This window comes from Myxine glutinosa, unplaced genomic scaffold (genome assembly GCF_964187855.1).
Source record: "Myxine glutinosa unplaced genomic scaffold, kmMyxGlut1.1 SCAFFOLD_182, whole genome shotgun sequence".
Classification (NCBI taxonomy): domain Eukaryota; kingdom Metazoa; phylum Chordata; class Myxini; order Myxiniformes; family Myxinidae; genus Myxine; species Myxine glutinosa.
In genome coordinates this window covers 331,089-349,588 of record NW_027616374.1, presented here as the reverse complement: position 1 = coordinate 349,588, position 18,500 = coordinate 331,089, and positions in this window count along the sequence as shown.

Genomic DNA, 18,500 nt, shown 5'->3' with positions numbered 1-18,500 from the left:
ACCACAAATCGCATTTGTCTTCGTGTTGCAAAACCAATTTCCACACGTGTGCTGGCATTGAAAACCACTTTCCGCACTTGTGCTGGTGTTGAAAACCACTTTTCGCAAATGGGTAGTCTTGCAAAACCACTTTTCGCACGTGTGCTCATTTTGAAAACCACTTTCCACACTTGTGTTCATGTGTCAATCCACTTTCCGCACTCGTTCTACTGTTGTAAACCACTTTTCGCACTTTTATTAGTGTTGCAAAACCACTCTTCGCACTTGAGCTATTGTTGCAGAACCACTTTTCGCACTTGTGCTGGCATTGAAAACCACTTTTTGCAGTTGTGTTAGTGTTGCAAAACCACTTTCCACACTTGTGCTGGCATTTAAAACGACTTTCTGCACTTGAGCTGTTGTGGCAGACCACTTTTCGCACTTGTGCTGGCATTGAAAACCACTTTTCACACATGTGCTCACATTGCAAAACAAATTTGGGCACTTGTGCTGGCGTTGAAAACTACTTTTTCCACTTCTGCCAGTGTTGAAAACCACTTTTTGCGCTCCTGTTAGTGTTCAAAACCGCTTTTTACACTTGTGTTAGTGTTGCAAAAACTACTTTCCGCGCTCGTACTGGCGTTGAAAACCATTTATCGTACTTGTGTTAGTGTTGCAAAACAACTTTCGCACTTGTGTTGGTGTTGCAAAACCACTTTCGCACTTGTGTTAATGTTGCAAAACCACTTTTCGCACTTGTGGTAGTGTTGCAAGTCCACTTTTCGCACTTGCGCTCGTGTTAAAAACCACAATACGCATTTGTGTTGGTGTTTCAAAACCACTTATCGCACTTGTGCCCGTGTTGCCAAACCACTTTTCGCACTTGTGCTTGTGTTGAAAAGCACTTTCCGCACTTGAGCTCATGTTGCAGAACAACTTTCCGCACTTATGCTGGTATTGAATACCACTTTTTGCACTTGTGTTAGTGTTGCAGAACCACTTTCGCACTTGTGTTAGTGTAGCAAAACCACTTTTTGCACTTGCGCTAGTGTTGAAAACCACAACTCGCATTTGTCTTCGTGTTGCAAAACCAATTTCCACACGTGTGCTGGCATTGAAAACCACTTTCTGCACTTGTGCTAGTGTTGAAAAGCACTTTTCGCAAATGGGTAGTGTTACAAAACCACTTATCGCACTTGTGCTCATGTTGAAATCCACTTTCCCCACTTGTGTTAGTGTTGCAAACCACTTTCCACACTCGTGCTACTGTTGCAAAACCACTTTTCGCACTTGTGTTAGTGTTGCAAAACCATTTGCCGCACTTGTGCTGGTGTTGAAAACCACTTTCTGCACTTGAGCTAGTGTTGCAGAACCACGTTTCGCACTTGTGCTGGCATTTAAAACCACTTTTCACACATGTGCTGGCATTGCAAAACCACATTCCGCATTTGTGCTGGCATTGAAAACAACTTTTTGCACTTCTGATCGTGTTGAGAACCACTTTTAGCGCTCCTGTTAGTGTTCAAAACCTCTTTTCGCACTTTGGTTAGTGTTGAAAACCACTTTTTGCAATTGTGTTCGTGTTGAAAACCACTTTTCACACTTGTGGTAGTGTTGCAAAACCACTTTTCGCACTTGCGCTAGTGTTGAAAACTACAATTTGCATTTGTTTAGTGTTGCAAAACCAACTTCCACACTTGTGCTGGCATTGAAAACCACTTTCCGTACACATGCTAATGTTGAAAACCAATTTTCGCAATTGTGTTGGTGTTGCAAAACCACTTTTCGCACTCGTGTTATTGTTGCAAAAACCACTTTCCACACTCATACTGGCTTTGAAAACCACTTATTGCACTTGTGTTAGTGTTGCACAACCACTTTCATAGTTGTATTAGTGTTGCAAAACCACTTTTCGCACTTGTGTTAGTGTTGCAAAACCATTTTCCACACTTGTGCTGGTGTTGAAAACCACTTTCCACACTTGAGCTAGTGTTGCAGACCACTTTTCGCACTTGTGCTGGCATTGAAAACCACTTTTTGCACTTGTGTTAGTATTGCAAAACCACTGTCCACACTTGTGCTGGCATTGAAAACCACTTTTCACACATGTGCTCATATTGCAAAACAACTTTGGGCAATTGTGCTGGCGTTGAAAACGACTTTTTCCACTTCTGCTAGTGTTGAAAACCACTTTTTGCGCTCCTGTTAGTGTTAAAAACCGCTTTTTGCACTTGTGTTAGTGTTGCAACAACCACTTTCCGCACTCGTACTGGCATTGAAAACCATTTATCACACTTGTGTTATTGTTGCAAAACCACTTTTGCACTTGTGTTGGTGTTGCAAAACCACTTTCGCACTTGTGTTAGTGTTGCAAAACCACTTTTCGCACTTGTGGTAGTGTTGCAAATCCACTTTTCGCACTTGCGCTCATGTTAAAAACCACAATTCGCATTTGTCTTGGTGTTTCAAAACCACTTATTGCACTTGTGCTTGTGTTGAAAAGCACTTTCCGCACTTGAGCCCATGTTGCAGAACAACTTTCCGCACTTGTGCTGGTATTGAATACCACTTTTTGCACTTGTCTTAGTGTTGCAGAACCACTTTTGCACTTGTGTTAGTGCAGCAAAACCACTTTTTGCACTTGCGCTAGTGTTGAAAACAACAACTCGCATTTGTCTTCGTGTTGCAAAACCAATTTCCACACGTGTGCTGGCATTGAAAACCACTTTGCCCACTTGTGCTAGTGTTGAAAACCACTTTTCGCAAATGGGTAGTGTTGCAAAACCACTTAACGCACTTGTGCTCATGTCGAAAACCACTTTCCACACTTGTGTTAGTGTGTCAAACCACTTTCCGCACTTGTTCTACTGTTGTAAACCACTTTTCGCACCTGTATTAGTGTTGCAAAACCACTTTTCGCACTTGTGTTAGTGTTGCAAAACCATTTTCCGCACTTATGCTGGTGTTGAAAACAACTTTTAACACATGTGCTGGCATTGCAAAACCACTTTCCGCACTTGTGCTGGCGTTGAAAACAACATTTTGCACTTCTGGTCGTGTTGAGAATCACTTTTCGCGCTCCTGTTAGTGTTCAAAACCACTTTTCGCACTTTGGTTAGTGTTGAAAACCACTTTTTGCAATTGTGTTCGTGTTGAAAACCACTTTTCACACTTGTGGTGGTGTTGAAAACTACAATTCGCATTTGTCTACGTGTTGCAAAACCAACTTCCACACTTGTGCTGGCATTGAAAACCACTTTCTGCACACGTGCTAATGTTGAAAACCACTTTCGCAATTGGGTTGGTGTTGCAAAAAACACATTCCGCGCTCGTGCTCGTTTTGAAAACCACTTATCACACGTGTGTTAGTGTTGGAAAACCACTTTTCGCACTCGTGTTATTGTTGCAAAAACCACGTTCCACACTCGTACTGGCAATGAAAACCACTTATTGCACTTGTGTTAGTGTTGCAAAACCACTTTCATAGTTGTATTCGTGTCGCAAAACCACTTTTCGCACTTGTGTTAGTGTTGCAAAACCATTTTCCGCACTTGTGCTGGTGTTGAAAACCACTTTCCACACTTGAGCTCGTGTTGCAGAACTACTTTCCGCACTTGTGCTGGCATTGAAAACCACTTTCTGCACTTGAGCTGGTGTTGCAGAAGCACTTTTCGCCCTTGTGCTGGCATTGAAAACCACTTTTTGCAGTTGTGTTAGTGTTGCAAAACCACTTTCCACACTTGTGCTCATATTGCAAAACAACTTTGGGCACTTGTGCTGGCATTGAAAACCACTTTTTCCACTTCTGCTAGTGTTGAAAACCACTTTTTGCGCTCCTGTTAGTGTTCAAAACCGCTTTTTACACTTGTGTTAGTGTTGCAAAAACTACTTTCCACGCTCGTACTGGCGTTGAAAACCATTTATCGCACTTGTGTTAGTGTTGCAAAACCACTTTCGCACTTGTGTTGGTGTTGCAAAACCACTTTCGCACTTGTGTTAATGTTGCAAAACCACTTTTCGCACTTGTGGTAGTGTTGCAAGTCCACTTTTCGCACTTGCGCTCGTGTTAAAAACCACAATACGCATTTGTCTTGGTGTTTCAAAACCATTTTCCGCACTTATGCTGGTGTTGAAAACAACTTTTAACACATGTGCTGGCATTGCAAAACCACTTTCCGCACTTGTGCTGGCGTTGAAAACAACATTTTGCACTTCTGGTCGTGTTGAGAATCACTTTTCGCGCTCCTGTTAGTGTTCAAAACCACTTTTCGCACTTTGGTTAGTGTTGAAAACCACTTTTTGCAATTGTGTTCGTGTTGAAAACCACTTTTCACACTTGTGGTGGTGTTGAAAACTACAATTCGCATTTGTCTACGTGTTGCAAAACCAACTTCCACACTTGTGCTGGCATTGAAAACCACTTTCTGCACACGTGCTAATGTTGAAAACCACTTTCGCAATTGGGTTGGTGTTGCAAAAAACACATTCCGCGCTCGTGCTCGTTTTGAAAACCACTTATCACACGTGTGTTAGTGTTGGAAAACCACTTTTCGCACTCGTGTTATTGTTGCAAAAACCACGTTCCACACTCGTACTGGCAATGAAAACCACTTATTGCACTTGTGTTAGTGTTGCAAAACCACTTTCATAGTTGTATTCGTGTTGCAAAACCACTTTTCGCACTTGTGTTAGTGTTGCAAAACCATTTTCCGCACTTGTGCTGGTGTTGAAAACCACTTTCCACACTTGAGCTCGTGTTGCAGAACTACTTTCCGCACTTGTGCTGGCATTGAAAACCACTTTCTGCACTTGAGCTGGTGTTGCAGAAGCACTTTTCGCCCTTGTGCTGGCATTGAAAACCACTTTTTGCAGTTGTGTTAGTGTTGCAAAACCACTTTCCACACTTGTGCTCATATTGCAAAACAACTTAGGGCACTTGTGCTGGCATTGAAAACCACTTTTTCCACTTCTGCTAGTGTTGAAAACCACTTTTTGCGCTCCTGTTAGTGTTCAAAACCGCTTTTTACACTTGTGTTAGTGTTGCAAAAACTACTTTCCGCGCTCGTACTGGCGTTGAAAACCATTTATCGCACTTGTGTTAGTGTTGCAAAACCACTTTCGCACTTGTGTTGGTGTTGCAAAACCACTTTCGCACTTGTGTTAATGTTGCAAAACCACTTTTCGCACTTGTGGTAGTGTTGCAAGTCCACTTTTCGCACTTGCGCTCGTGTTAAAAACCACAATACGCATTTGTCTTGGTGTTTCAAAACCATTTATCGCACTTGTGCCCGTGTTGCCAAACCACTTTTCGCACTTGTGCTTGTGTTGAAAAGCACTTTCCGCACTTGAGCTCATGTTGCAGAACAACTTTCCGCACTTATGCTGGTATTGAATACCACTTTTTGCACTTGTGTTAGTGTTGCAGAACCACTTTCGCACTTGTGTTAGTGTAGCAAAACCACTTTTTGCACTTGCGCTAGTGTTGAAAACCACAACTCGCATTTGTCTTCGTGTTGCAAAACCAATTTCCACACTTGTGCAGGCATTTAAAACCACTTTTCACACCTGTGCTGGCATTGCAAAACCACATTCCGCATTTGTGCTGGCATTGAAAACAACTTTTTGCACTTCTGATCGTGTTGAGAACCACTTTTAGCGCTCCTGTTAGTGTTCAAAACCTCTTTTCGCACTTTGGTTAGTGTTGAAAACCACTTTTTGCAATTGTGTTCGTGTTGAAAACCACTTTTCACACTTGTGGTAGTGTTGCAAAACCACTTTTCGCACTTGCGCTAGTGTTGAAAACTACAATTTGCATTTGTTTAGTGTTGCAAAACCAACTTCCACACTTGTGCTGGCATTGAAAACCACTTTCCGTACACATGCTAATGTTGAAAACCATTTTTCGCAATTGTGTTGGTGTTGCAAAAATCACATACCGCACTCGTGCTCGTTTTGACAACCACTTATCGTATGTGTGTTAGTGTTGCAAAACCACTTTTCGCACTCGTGTTATTGTTGCAAAAACCACTTTCCACACTCGTACTGGCATTGAAAACCACTTATTGCACTTGTGTTAGTGTTGCAAAACCACTTTCATAGTTGTATTAGTGTTGCAAAACCACTTTTCGCACTTGTGTTAGTGTTGCAAAACCATTTTCCACACTTGTGCTGGTGTTGAAAACCACTTTCCACAATTGAGCTAGTGTTGCAGACCACTTTTCGCACTTGTGCTGGCATTGAAAACCACTTTTTGCACTTGTGTTAGTATTGCAAAACCACTGTCCACACTTGTGCTGGCATTGAAAACCACTTTTCACACATGTGCTCATATTGCAAAACAACTTTGGGCAATTGTGCTGGCGTTGAAAACGACTTTTTCCACTTCTGCTAGTGTTGAAAACCACTTTTTGCGCTCCTGTTAGTGTTCAAAACCGCTTTTTGCACTTGTGTTAGTGTTGCAACAACCACTTTCCACACTCGTACTGGCATTGAAAACCATTTATCACACTTGTGTTATTGTTGCAAAACCACTTTTGCACTTGTGTTGGTGTTGCAAAACCACTTTCGCACTTGTGTTAGTGTTGCAAAGCCACTTTTCGCACTTGTGGTAGTGTTGCAAATCCACTTTTCGCACTTGCGCTCATGTTAAAAACCACAATTCGCATTTGTCTTGGTGTTTCAAAACCACTTATTGCACTTGGGCTTGTGTTGAAAACCACAATTCGCATTTGTCTTGGTGTTAGCAAAACCAATTTCCACACTTGTGCTGGCATTGAAAACCACTTTCCGCACAGGTGCTTATGTTGAATACCACTTTTCGCAATTGGGTTAGTGTTGCAAAAACCACATTCCGCGCTCGTGCTCGTGTTGAAAACCACTTTTCACACTCGTGTTATTGTTGCAAAAACCACTTTTCACACTCGTGTTATTGTTGCAAAAACCACTTTCCACACTCGTACTGGCATTGAAAACTACTTATGGCACTTGTGTTAGTGTTGCAAAACAACTTTCATAGTTGTGGTAGTGTTGCAAAACCACTTTCATAGTTGTGTTAGTGTTGCAAAACCACTTTTCGCACTTGTGTTAGTGTTGCAAAACCACTTTTCGCGCTCGTGCTCGTGTTGAAAACCACTTTTCACTCTCGTGTTATTGTTGCAAAAACCACTTTCCATACTCGTACTGGCATTGAAAACTACTTATTGCACTTGTGTTAGTGTTGGAAAACAACTTTCATAGTTGTGGTAGTGTTGCAAAACCACTTTCATAGTTGTGTTAGTGTTGCAAAACCACTTTCCACACTTGAGCTGGTGTTGCAGAACTACTTTCCGCACTTGTGCCGGCATTGAAAACCACTTTCTGCACTTGAGCTATTGTTGCAGAACCACTTTTCGCACTGGTGCTGGCATTGAAAACCACTATTTTGCACTTGTGTTAGTGTTGCAAAACCACTGTCCACACTAATGCTGGCATTGAAAACCAATTTTCACACATGTGCTCATATTGCAAAACAACTTTGGGCATTTGTGCTGGCATTGAAAACCACTCTTTACACTTCTGCTAGTGTTGAAAACCACTTTTCGCGCTCCTGTTAGTGTTCAAAACCACTTTTTGCACTTGTGTGAGTGTTGCAAAAACCACTTTCCGTGCTCGTCCTGGCATTGAAAACCATTTATCGCACTTGTGTTAGTGTTGAAAACCACAATCGCATTTGTCTTAGTGTTGCAAAACCAACTTCCACACTTGTGCTGGCATTGAAAACCACTTTCTGCACACGTGCTAATGTTGAAAACCACTTTTCGCAATTGGGTTAGTGTTGCAAAAACCACAATCCGCGCTCGTGCTCGTGTTGAAAACCACTTTTCGCACTCGTATTATTGTTGCAAAAACTACATTCCACACTCGCACTGGCATTGAAAACCACTTATTGCACTTGTGTTAGTGTTGCAAAACCACTTTCATAGTTGTGTTAGTGTTGCAAAACCACTTTCATAGTTGTGTTAGTGTTGCAAAACCACTTGTCACACTTGTGTTAGTGTTGCAAAACCACTTTTCGCACTTGTGTTAGTGTTGCAAAACCACTTTTCCCACTTGTGTTAGTGTTGCAAAACCATTTTCCACACTTGTGCTGGTGTTGGAAACCACTTTCCACACTTGAGCTCGTGTTGCAGAACTACTTTCCGCACTTGTGCTGGCATTGAAAACCACTTTTCACACATGTGCTGGCATTGCAAAACCACTTTCCGCACTTGTGCTGGCGTTGAAAACAACTTTTTGCACTTCTGGTCATGTTGAGAACCACTTTTCGCGCTCCTGTTAGTGTTCAAAACCTATTTTCGCACTTTGGTTTGTGTTGAAAACCACTTTTTGCAATTGTGTTCGTGTTGAAAACCACCTTTCACACTTGTGGTAGTGTTGAAAACTACAATTCGCATTTGTCTTCGTGTTGCAAAAACCACTTTCCACACTCGTCCTGGCATTGAAAACCACTTATTGCACTTGTGTTAGTGTTGCAAAACCACTTTCATAGTTGTATTAGTGTTGCAAAACCACTTTTCGCACTTGTGTTAGTGTTGCAAAACCATTTTCAGCACTTGTGCTGGTGTTGAAAACCACTTTCCACACTTGAGCTAGTGCTGCAGAACTATTTTCTGCACTTGTGCTGACATTGAAAACCACTTTCTGCACTTGAGCTGGTGTTGTAGAACCACTTTTCGCCCTTGTGCTGGCATTGAAAACCACTTTTTGCAGTTGTGTTATTGTTGCAAAACCACTTTCCACACTTGTGTTAGTGTGTCAATCCACTTTCCGCACTCGTTCTACTGTTGTAAACCACTTTTCGCACTTTTATTAGTGTTGCAAAACCACTCTTCGCACTTGAGCTGGTGTTGCAGAACTACTTTCTGCACTTGTGCTGACATTGAAAACCACTTTCTGCACTTGAGCTGGTGTTGTAGAACCACTTTTCGCCCTTGTGCTGGCGTTGAAAACCACTTTTTGCAGTTGTGTTAGTGTGGCAAAACCACTTTCCTCACTTGTGCTCATATTGCAAAACAACTTTGGGCACTTGTGCTGGCATTGAAAACCACTTTTTGCACTCCTGTTAGTGTTCAACCCCGCTTTTTGCACTTGTGTTAGTGTTGCAAAAACCACTTTCCGCGCTCGTGCTGGCGTTGAAAACCATTTATCGTACTTGTGTTAGTGTTGCAAAACCACTTTCACACTTGTGTTAGTGTTGCAAATCCACCTTCGCACTTGTGTTAGTGTTGCAAAACCACATTTCGCACTTGTGTTAGTGTTGCAAATCCACTTTTCGCACTTGTGTCCGTGTTGCCAAACCACTTTTCGCACTTGTGCTTGTGTTGAAAAGCACTTTGCGCACTTGAGCTCATGTTGCAGAACAACTTTCTGCACTTATGCTGGTATTGAATACCACTTTTTGCACTTGTGTTAGTGTTGCAGAACCACTTTCGCACTTGTGTTAGTGTTGAAAACAACAACTCGCATTTGTCTTCGTGTTGCAAAACCAATTTCCACACGTGTGCTGGCATTGAAAACCACTTTGCCCACTTGTGCTAGTGTTGAAAACCACTTTTCGCAAATGGGTAGTGTTGCAAAACCACTTATCGCACTTGTGCTCATGTTGAAAACCACTTTCCACACTTGTGTTATTGTGTCAATCCACTTTCCGCACTCGTGCTACTGTTGTAAACCACTTTTCGCACTTGTGTTAGTGCAGCAAAACCACTTTTTGCACTTGCGCTAGTGTTGAAAACCACAAATCGCATTTGTCTTCGTGTTGCAAAACCAATTTCCACACGTGTGCTGGCATTGAAAACCACTTTCCGCACTTGTGCTGGTGTTGAAAACCACTTTTCGCAAATGGGTAGTCTTGCAAAACCACTTTTCGCACGTGTGCTCATTTTGAAAACCACTTTCCACACTTGTGTTCATGTGTCAATCCACTTTCCGCACTCGTTCTACTGTTGTAAACCACTTTTCGCACTTTTATTAGTGTTGCAAAACCACTCTTCGCACTTGAGCTATTGTTGCAGAACCACTTTTTGCACTTGTGCTGGCATTGAAAACCACTTTTTGCAGTTGTGTTAGTGTTGCAAAACCACTTTCCACACTTGTGCTGGCATTTAAAACGACTTTCTGCACTTGAGCTGTTGTGGCAGACCACTTTTCGCACTTGTGCTGGCATTGAAAACCACTTTTCACACATGTGCTCACATTGCAAAACAAATTTGGGCACTTGTGCTGGCGTTGAAAACTACTTTTTCCACTTCTGCCAGTGTTGAAAACCACTTTTTGCGCTCCTGTTAGTGTTCAAAACCGCTTTTTACACTTGTGTTAGTGTTGCAAAAACTACTTTCCGCGCTCGTACTGGCGTTGAAAACCATTTATCGTACTTGTGTTAGTGTTGCAAAACAACTTTCGCACTTGTGTTGGTGTTGCAAAACCACTTTCGCACTTGTGTTAATGTTGCAAAACCACTTTTCGCACTTGTGGTAGTGTTGCAAGTCCACTTTTCGCACTTGCGCTCGTGTTAAAAACCACAATACGCATTTGTGTTGGTGTTTCAAAACCACTTATCGCACTTGTGCCCGTGTTGCCAAACCACTTTTCGCACTTGTGCTTGTGTTGAAAAGCACTTTCCGCACTTGAGCTCATGTTGCAGAACAACTTTCCGCACTTATGCTGGTATTGAATACCACTTTTTGCACTTGTGTTAGTGTTGCAGAACCACTTTCGCACTTGTGTTAGTGTAGCAAAACCACTTTTTGCACTTGCGCTAGTGTTGAAAACCACAACTCGCATTTGTCTTCGTGTTGCAAAACCAATTTCCACACGTGTGCTGGCATTGAAAACCACTTTCTGCACTTGTGCTAGTGTTGAAAAGCACTTTTCGCAAATGGGTAGTGTTACAAAACCACTTATCGCACTTGTGCTCATGTTGAAATCCACTTTCCCCACTTGTGTTAGTGTTGCAAACCACTTTCCGCACTCGTGCTACTGTTGCAAAACCACTTTTCGCACTTGTGTTAGTGTTGCAAAACCATTTGCCGCACTTGTGCTGGTGTTGAAAACCACTTTCTGCACTTGAGCTAGTGTTGCAGAACCACGTTTCGCACTTGTGCTGGCATTTAAAACCACTTTTAACACATGTGCTGGCATTGCAAAACCACATTCCGCATTTGTGCTGGCATTGAAAACAACTTTTTGCACTTCTGATCGTGTTGAGAACCACTTTTAGCGCTCCTGTTAGTGTTCAAAACCTCTTTTCGCACTTTGGTTAGTGTTGAAAACCACTTTTTGCAATTGTGTTCGTGTTGAAAACCACTTTTCACACTTGTGGTAGTGTTGCAAAACCACTTTTCGCACTTGCGCTAGTGTTGAAAACTACAATTTGCATTTGTTTAGTGTTGCAAAACCAACTTCCACACTTGTGCTGGCATTGAAAACCACTTTCCGTACACATGCTAATGTTGAAAACCAATTTTCGCAATTGTGTTGGTGTTGCAAAACCACTTTTCGCACTCGTGTTATTGTTGCAAAAACCACTTTCCACACTCATACTGGCTTTGAAAACCACTTATTGCACTTGTGTTAGTGTTGCACAACCACTTTCATAGTTGTATTAGTGTTGCAAAACCACTTTTCGCACTTGTGTTAGTGTTGCAAAACCATTTTCCACACTTGTGCTGGTGTTGAAAACCACTTTCCACACTTGAGCTAGTGTTGCAGACCACTTTTCGCACTTGTGCTGGCATTGAAAACCACTTTTTGCACTTGTGTTAGTATTGCAAAACCACTGTCCACACTTGTGCTGGCATTGAAAACCACTTTTCACACATGTGCTCATATTGCAAAACAACTTTGGGCAATTGTGCTGGCGTTGAAAACGACTTTTTCCACTTCTGCTAGTGTTGAAAACCACTTTTTGCGCTCCTGTTAGTGTTAAAAACCGCTTTTTGCACTTGTGTTAGTGTTGCAACAACCACTTTCCGCACTCGTACTGGCATTGAAAACCATTTATCACACTTGTGTTATTGTTGCAAAACCACTTTTGCACTTGTGTTGGTGTTGCAAAACCACTTTCGCACTTGTGTTAGTGTTGCAAAACCACTTTTCGCACTTGTGGTAGTGTTGCAAATCCACTTTTCGCACTTGCGCTCATGTTAAAAACCACAATTCGCATTTGTCTTGGTGTTTCAAAACCACTTATTGCACTTGTGCTTGTGTTGAAAAGCACTTTCCGCACTTGAGCCCATGTTGCAGAACAACTTTCCGCACTTGTGCTGGTATTGAATACCACTTTTTGCACTTGTCTTAGTGTTGCAGAACCACTTTTGCACTTGTGTTAGTGCAGCAAAACCACTTTTTGCACTTGCGCTAGTGTTGAAAACAACAACTCGCATTTGTCTTCGTGTTGCAAAACCAATTTCCACACGTGTGCTGGCATTGAAAACCACTTTGCCCACTTGTGCTAGTGTTGAAAACCACTTTTCGCAAATGGGTAGTGTTGCAAAACCACTTAACGCACTTGTGCTCATGTCGAAAACCACTTTCCACACTTGTGTTAGTGTGTCAAACCACTTTCCGCACTTGTTCTACTGTTGTAAACCACTTTTCGCACCTGTATTAGTGTTGCAAAACCACTTTTCGCACTTGTGTTAGTGTTGCAAAACCATTTTCCGCACTTATGCTGGTGTTGAAAACAACTTTTAACACATGTGCTGGCATTGCAAAACCACTTTCCGCACTTGTGCTGGCGTTGAAAACAACATTTTGCACTTCTGGTCGTGTTGAGAATCACTTTTCGCGCTCCTGTTAGTGTTCAAAACCACTTTTCGCACTTTGGTTAGTGTTGAAAACCACTTTTTGCAATTGTGTTCGTGTTGAAAACCACTTTTCACACTTGTGGTGGTGTTGAAAACTACAATTCGCATTTGTCTACGTGTTGCAAAACCAACTTCCACACTTGTGCTGGCATTGAAAACCACTTTATGCACACGTGCTAATGTTGAAAACCACTTTCGCAATTGGGTTGGTGTTGCAAAAAACACATTCCGCGCTCGTGCTCGTTTTGAAAACCACTTATCACACGTGTGTTAGTGTTGGAAAACCACTTTTCGCACTCGTGTTATTGTTGCAAAAACCACGTTCCACACTCGTACTGGCAATGAAAACCACTTATTGCACTTGTGTTAGTGTTGCAAAACCACTTTCATAGTTGTATTCGTGTCGCAAAACCACTTTTCGCACTTGTGTTAGTGTTGCAAAACCATTTTCCGCACTTGTGCTGGTGTTGAAAACCACTTTCCACACTTGAGCTCGTGTTGCAGAACTACTTTGCGCACTTGTGCTGGCATTGAAAACCACTTTCTGCACTTGAGCTGGTGTTGCAGAAGCACTTTTCGCCCTTGTGCTGGCATTGAAAACCACTTTTTGCAGTTGTGTTAGTGTTGCAAAACCACTTTCCACACTTGTGCTCATATTGCAAAACAACTTTGGGCACTTGTGCTGGCATTGAAAACCACTTTTTCCACTTCTGCTAGTGTTGAAAACCACTTTTTGCGCTCCTGTTAGTGTTCAAAACCGCTTTTTACACTTGTGTTAGTGTTGCAAAAACTACTTTCCACGCTCGTACTGGCGTTGAAAACCATTTATCGCACTTGTGTTAGTGTTGCAAAACCACTTTCGCACTTGTGTTGGTGTTGCAAAACCACTTTCGCACTTGTGTTAATGTTGCAAAACCACTTTTCGCACTTGTGGTAGTGTTGCAAGTCCACTTTTCGCACTTGCGCTCGTGTTAAAAACCACAATACGCATTTGTCTTGGTGTTTCAAAACCATTTTCCGCACTTATGCTGGTGTTGAAAACAACTTTTAACACATGTGCTGGCATTGCAAAACCACTTTCCGCACTTGTGCTGGCGTTGAAAACAACATTTTGCACTTCTGGTCGTGTTGAGAATCACTTTTCGCGCTCCTGTTAGTGTTCAAAACCACTTTTCGCACTTTGGTTAGTGTTGAAAACCACTTTTTGCAATTGTGTTCGTGTTGAAAACCACTTTTCACACTTGTGGTGGTGTTGAAAACTACAATTCGCATTTGTCTACGTGTTGCAAAACCAACTTCCACACTTGTGCTGGCATTGAAAACCACTTTCTGCACACGTGCTAATGTTGAAAACCACTTTCGCAATTGGGTTGGTGTTGCAAAAAAAACATTCCGCGCTCGTGCTCGTTTTGAAAACCACTTATCACACGTGTGTTAGTGTTGGAAAACCACTTTTCGCACTCGTGTTATTGTTGCAAAAACCACGTTCCACACTCGTACTGGCAATGAAAACCACTTATTGCACTTGTGTTAGTGTTGCAAAACCACTTTCATAGTTGTATTCGTGTTGCAAAACCACTTTTCGCACTTGTGTTAGTGTTGCAAAACCATTTTCCGCACTTGTGCTGGTGTTGAAAACCACTTTCCACACTTGAGCTCGTGTTGCAGAACTACTTTCCGCACTTGTGCTGGCATTGAAAACCACTTTCTGCACTTGAGCTGGTGTTGCAGAAGCACTTTTCGCCCTTGTGCTGGCATTGAAAACCACTTTTTGCAGTTGTGTTAGTGTTGCAAAACCACTTTCCACACTTGTGCTCATATTGCAAAACAACTTTGGGCACTTGTGCTGGCATTGAAAACCACTTTTTCCACTTCTGCTAGTGTTGAAAACCACTTTTTGCGCTCCTGTTGGTGTTCAAAACCGCTTTTTACACTTGTGTTAGTGTTGCAAAAACTACTTTCCGCGCTCGTACTGGCGTTGAAAACCATTTATCGCACTTGTGTTAGTGTTGCAAAACCACTTTCGCACTTGTGTTGGTGTTGCAAAACCACTTTCGCACTTGTGTTAATGTTGCAAAACCACTTTTCGCACTTGTGGTAGTGTTGCAAGTCCACTTTTCGCACTTGCGCTCGTGTTAAAAACCACAATACGCATTTGTCTTGGTGTTTCAAAACCATTTATCGCACTTGTGCCCGTGTTGCCAAACCACTTTTCGCACTTGTGCTTGTGTTGAAAAGCACTTTCCGCACTTGAGCTCATGTTGCAGAACAACTTTCCGCACTTATGCTGGTATTGAATACCACTTTTTGCACTTGTGTTAGTGTTGCAGAACCACTTTCGCACTTGTGTTAGTGTAGCAAAACCACTTTTTGCACTTGCGCTAGTGTTGAAAACCACAACTCGCATTTGTCTTCGTGTTGCAAAACCAATTTCCACACTTGTGCTGGCATTGAAAACCACTTTCTGCACTTGTGCTAGTGTTGAAAAGCACTTTTCGCAAATGGGTAGTGTTGCAAAACCACTTATCGCACTTGTGCTCATGTTGAAATCCACTTTCCCCACTTGTGTTAGTGTTGCAAACCACTTTCCGCACTCGTGCTACTGTTGCAAAACCACTTTTCGCACTTGTGTTAGTGTTGCAAAACCATTTGCCGCACTTGTGCTGGCATTTAAAACCACTTTTCACACCTGTGCTGGCATTGCAAAACCACATTCCGCATTTGTGCTGGCATTGAAAACAACTTTTTGCACTTCTGATCGTGTTGAGAACCACTTTTAGCGCTCCTGTTAGTGTTCAAAACCTCTTTTCGCACTTTGGTTAGTGTTGAAAACCACTTTTTGCAATTGTGTTCGTGTTGAAAACCACTTTTCACACTTGTGGCAGTGTTGCAAAACCACTTTTCGCACTTGCGCTAGTGTTGAAAACTACAATTTGCATTTGTTTAGTGTTGCAAAACCAACTTCCACACTTGTGCTGGCATTGAAAACCACTTTCCGTACACATGCTAATGTTGAAAACCATTTTTCGCAATTGTGTTGGTGTTGCAAAAATCACATACCGCACTCGTGCTCGTTTTGACAACCACTTATCGTATGTGTGTTAGTGTTGCAAAACCACTTTTCGCACTCGTGTTATTGTTGCAAAAACCACTTTCCACACTCGTACTGGCATTGAAAACCACTTATTGCACTTGTGTTAGTGTTGCAAAACCACTTTCATAGTTGTATTAGTGTTGCAAAACCACTTTTCGCACTTGTGTTAGTGTTGCAAAACCATTTTCCACACTTGTGCTGGTGTTGAAAACCACTTTCCACAATTGAGCTAGTGTTGCAGACCACTTTTCGCACTTGTGCTGGCATTGAAAACCACTTTTTGCACTTGTGTTAGTATTGCAAAACCACTGTCCACACTTGTGCTGGCATTGAAAACCACTTTTCACACATGTGCTCATATTGCAAAACAACTTTGGGCAATTGTGCTGGCGTTGAAAACGACTTTTTCCACTTCTGCTAGTGTTGAAAACCACTTTTTGCGCTCCTGTTAGTGTTCAAAACCGCTTTTTGCACTTGTGTTAGTGTTGCAACAACCACTTTCCGCACTCGTACTGGCATTGAAAACCATTTATCACACTTGTGTTATTGTTGCAAAACCACTTTTGCACTTGTGTTGGTGTTGCAAAACCACTTTCGCACTTGTGTTAGTGTTGCAAAGCCACTTTTCGCACTTGTGGTAGTGTTGCAAATCCACTTTTCGCACTTGCGCTCATGTTAAAAACCACAATTCGCATTTGTCTTGGTGTTTCAAAACCACTTATTGCACTTGTGCTTGTGTTGAAAAGCACTTTCCGCACTTGAGCTCATGTTGCAGAACAACTTTCCGCACTTGTGCTGGTATTGAATACCACTTTTTGCACTTGTCTTAGTGTTGCAGAACCACTTTTGCACTTGTGTTAGTGCAGCAAAACCACTTTTTGCACTTGCGCTAGTGTTGAAAACAACAACTCGCATTTGTCTTCGTGTTGCAAAACAATTTCCACACGTGTGCTGGCATTGAAAACCACTTTGCGCACTTGTGCTAGTGTTGAAAACCACTTTTCGCAAATGGGTAGTGTTGCAAAACCAATTAACGCACTTGTGCTCATGTCGAAAACCACTTTCCACACTTGTGTTAGTGTGTCAAACCACTTTCCGCACTTGTTCTACTGTTGTAAACCACTTTTCGCACCTGTATTAGTGTTGCAAAACCACTTTTCGCACTTGTGTTAGTGTTGCAAAACCATTTTCCGCACTTATGCTGGTGTTGAAAACAACTTTTAACACATGTGCTGGCATTGCAAAACCACTTTCCGCACTTGTGCTGGCGTTGAAAACAACATTTTGCACTTCTGGTCGTGTTGAGAATCACTTTTCGCGCTCCTGTTAGTGTTCAAAACCACTTTTCGCACTTTGGTTAGTGTTGAAAACCACTTTTTGCAATTGTGTTCGTGTTGAAAACCACTTTTCACACTTGTGGTGGTGTTGAAAACTACAATTCGCATTTGTCTACGTGTTGCAAAACCAACTTCCACACTTGTGCTGGCATTGAAAACCACTTTATGCACACGTGCTAATGTTGAAAACCACTTTCGCAATTGGGTTGGTGTTGCAAAAAACACATTCCGCGCTCGTGCTCGTTTTGAAAACCACTTATCACACGTGTGTTAGTGTTGGAAAACCACTTTTCGCACTCGTGTTATTGTTGCAAAAACCACGTTCCACACTCGTACTGGCAATGAAAACCACTTATTGCACTTGTGTTAGTGTTGCAAAACCACTTTCATAGTTGTATTCGTGTCGCAAAACCACTTTTCGCACTTGTGTTAGTGTTGCAAAACCATTTTCCGCACTTGTGCTGGTGTTGAAAACCACTTTCCACACTTGAGCTCGTGTTGCAGAACTACTTTGCGCACTTGTGCTGGCATTGAAAACCACTTTCTGCACTTGAGCTGGTGTTGCAGAAGCACTTTTCGCCCTTGTGCTGGCATTGAAAACCACTTTTTGCAGTTGTGTTAGTGTTGCAAAACCACTTTCCACACTTGTGCTCATATTGCAAAACAACTTTGGGCACTTGTGCTGGCATTGAAAACCACTTTTTCCACTTCTGCTAGTGTTGAAAACCACTTTTTGCGCTCCTGTTAGTGTTCAAAACCGCTTTTTACACTTGTGTTAGTGTTGCAAAAACTACTTTCCACGCTCGTACTGGCGTTGAAAACCATTTATCGCACTTGTGTTAGTGTTGCAAAACCACTTTCGCACTTGTGTTGGTGTTGCAAAACCACTTTCGCACTTGTGTTAATGTTGCAAAACCACTTTTCGCACTTGTGGTAGTGTTGCAAGTCCACTTTTCGCACTTGCGCTCGTGTTAAAAACCACAATACGCATTTGTCTTGGTGTTTCAAAACCATTTTCCGCACTTATGCTGGTGTTGAAAACAACTTTTAACACATGTGCTGGCATTGCAAAACCACTTTCCGCACTTGTGCTGGCGTTGAAAACAACATTTTGCACTTCTGGTCGTGTTGAGAATCACTTTTCGCGCTCCTGTTAGTGTTCAAAACCACTTTTCGCACTTTGGTTAGTGTTGAAAACCACTTTTTGCAATTGTGTTCGTGTTGAAAACCACTTTTCACACTTGT